The sequence below is a fragment of the Cyprinodon tularosa genome, unplaced genomic scaffold (assembly GCF_016077235.1).
Source record: "Cyprinodon tularosa strain WSP-4 unplaced genomic scaffold, ASM1607723v1 ctg122, whole genome shotgun sequence".
Lineage (NCBI taxonomy): Eukaryota > Metazoa > Chordata > Actinopteri > Cyprinodontiformes > Cyprinodontidae > Cyprinodon > Cyprinodon tularosa.
Window position 1 is genome coordinate 269,386 of NW_024038026.1, and position 3,589 is coordinate 272,974.

Genomic DNA, 3,589 nt, shown 5'->3' on the forward strand with positions numbered 1-3,589 from the left:
GAAAACTTTACTTATTATTAGTTATTTTAGCTCTAATAAAAACAAGTTATAGGAGAAATTAATTTTCATTTCTTAATTACCTATGCCCTGGTATTCACCTGGCCCTTCATATATTTCAGCTTGCCTGTGTGAGAGTTGTAAGCCAAAGATGCTTTAAGTATTTTCCATAGTTATCTGTGCAAACACTGTTTGTTTTTTTATCTTAAAACCCAGATTTTATTTTCAAAGTGGCATCCCTCAATTCTTACCTATCTTCATGAAAACATTTTTGTCATTCTAGCTATATAAAGACAAAAAAACACAATGAACATTGAAATGAAACATAAAAGAGTTAATTGATATGGAAACTTATAAACAATGACAAACAGAGAAACAAAATGAATCAAAATAAATAGATAAGGTAAATTAACTTGGAATTGATTAAACAACCATAGTTCATGAAATAAAATAAAAAAAGTTTTTCTTTCCAGAGTGACTTTGTACTGATGGAAAAGTTATATGATAAATGATTGAACTATTAGGAAGTCCATTGTGCACTGAAATGGGTCAAGAGTACACATTTGAATGGTTAAACCGTTAGGCCTGCCGACGTCCGGAGGGAAACTTTTAATAGTTGTGCCGTCAAATGACTCATTTGTGAGCTGAAATTACAAATCATTTCTTAAATTTCTCATTCGGGGTCGCCTATTTTGGTGCCTAGCTTTTGTATATTGTACCATTGAACTACTCCATCCATTGTTGAGAAATAATAATTGAACAATTCAGTTTAATAATTAATATCCTTATCAGCTGCTTTCCAATTGTCCATGCCCCCCTGATACCCCCACTTTGAAACTCTTGGATTAATGCAGTTCAACTTTGCTGAAACTCTGATTGGAGGTTTCTAACATCAGTTCTCTCAGGGCCTCATAGTTGACTTCTTAAAAATCAGTGAAGCAGAAACTTTTTTTACAGTGCAGTTTCTCTTACTTTGATGATTAATGATGATTATCTGCAGAGGACTGTGGGGTTATAATGAATCTTGTTGTTCTTCTGCCAGAATAATTAAATCCATTTCCTAAACAGTGTAAGCCTGTCTGTGGGTTTTCTGATCACGTGTCCTTCAGTAGGCCTGGAATCAACTTTTCCCACAGCCCCTGTTTAAAGGAAGCTGGTGAGTGCATTTAACAGAGACGATTTATACACCATTCACAGGGTGTCTGCCTGTCTGTCTGTTCTCTTTTTAATTGCAACAAAACATGAAATAAACTGGAACTAAAAGGAATTAAACTGCATAGCACTTCCTGTTTTTTTTTTAAAGGAAACAAAGGAATGATGCAGTATGTGGATAATAAAATATTTGAGTTCATTCTTTATGCCCCACAACTGAATAACATTGAAGAGCGATGTGCAAGCAAGTTTAGTCAGTCACATAATCTAGATGTCATCAAATTGGCCTACATTATAATATACTAATTTTGATTAGGACATATGACCATATATCGAACAACTTTCTATGATCTCCGTCTTTCTATGATGTCTTATTCAAGCTTTAGCTGCAATCTGACGGCAGAAGATGTGTATGGCAGAAGGAAAGTAATTACCCTTTTTTTCCTACTTTCATTTAGGAAATATAGTTAATATTTTAGAAATGTGCTTCCTTTACAAAACAGCTTAAGCAGCTTTTGCTGACAGTGATGCAATGCAATATCATGTCACAACAATCAGTGTGTCCACCTTTGATGTAAACAGCTAATAACAGGACATTTACTGTACTGATAACCTGACTGAACTATTATTTCATCAGATTTTTTAAGACTGCTATTGATCAACAACTATAAGAAATAAGGTGGCAAAGAAATATATAATAAAAAGAAAATGTTCTATTTTTTCATCCATGCTTTTAGTTCTTTCTTAGTTTTTGTCATTATATTACTGTTAGTTCACTGCTATGATGATGTGGAAACAGAATGTTTGGATGTGTAATTCAATGAACACAAAACCTTCACTTTCTATCTATGTATACTGTAGTTGATAAAACTGCTGAAATGCGTCGACAATACAGAGAGTTTATATATAAATAAAATACTGCTTATAAAAAAAGACATGCATGAAGAGAATCTAAAAATTAAAAAAAATACCAGGTAGTCACTATTTAAATCATATCTCAACTAAACTGTCTATTTCTATTTAAACAATAGCTGGGCTAATACTGGAATCTTCCAGCAGTTTTTTGCTTGTTTAGGTTCAATGCATAAAATATCTTTGGTTGGATTTTAAAGGTAACCCTAAAAGTGTCCTTTCAAAAACAAAACAGAGAATAAAATAAAACAAATATTTCTAAAAGTCTTACTTTTTTCTCTTTTTGAATAGAATAGAAATTTTTTTACTGTCCCACAATGGGGAAATTATGGACTGTTTTAAAATGTTTTTTCTTTTTTGATATATGATTTAAAAAAAATAGAAAAAGCTAAAATATAAATAATCCAATATCCACTACATAAGCATGTTGAAAATACAAAAAACACTTTTTGATCATTTTAATTTTGCTGTATCTTTTATTACGCCAATTGGAAAAGAAAAAAAAAAAACAACAACAGCAATTTCAGAGTAACCTGAAATCATTTCTGCAGCTGAACAAAGTGAACTTTCCACTCTGTTAACTAACTCCATGAGTATGATTAGTTTGAGCGCAACAGAGGAGGAACACAGAATACTGATGTCATATTACAGCTGATCAGGTGGGCTCCACATAGGCTGCTGGGTTAATTTCTGACATGGATGCTGGGAAACGGAGTTGACCGCTGAGATTTAAACTCCTCCAGAGACGAATGTCTAAAGTTTAGGAGGGAAAACAAACTGAGGAAGGAGACTGGAGGAAACAAATGCTTTGTTATTGTTTTGTGTCATATGTGGTACTGCTGCTTTGTTAATTCTAGTTCCCTGTTTTCTTCTGCCTAGATATATTTTAGATTTTTTTAACACAGGCTCATAATTAAAGAGATGTTAGCTGATTTGAGTTAATGTGAATGTTAAGTACTAAGCAGCCTCAAAGAGCTGATGTTTACATATCAATATAGTACAATGCATCATGCTGGCCAAGATCTTTGCAATCAAATTTTATCATCATTTTAAACTGATTTGAAACAACTCATCATCCCACATGTCTGTTTATTTCTAAACCTTAAACTGAGACCAGTTTTGGGTTTTGTTTTTATTTTTGTTTTGTTTTTTCCTGGAAGTGAGGTTTTGTATGTTGCCTCCCACCCAAAAGCTTTTAACTTCATGGAGCAGGTAAAAATATTTTACAATCACCCACAAAGCGCTTAAACAAGACTTTATATTTGAGCCACAAGCAGGGGTGTCAACTTGCCATTGATTTTACATAACACTGATTCTTGAAACTTTGGCAAAAACATGTCCCACTAAGAAAAGTGCTAATTCTGTTGGAAAGAAATAAAATTTTCATGAATAAAAACAATCAAGGTTATAATCAGGGGGTCCTTTGCACAAATGCAAGGTTCTTTTAAAGTGTTTTTATTTTATTGTTAATTTAATGATTATATGCTGGCCCATTGCCTATAAAATCAGTTGTCCTTGGATAGGAGAT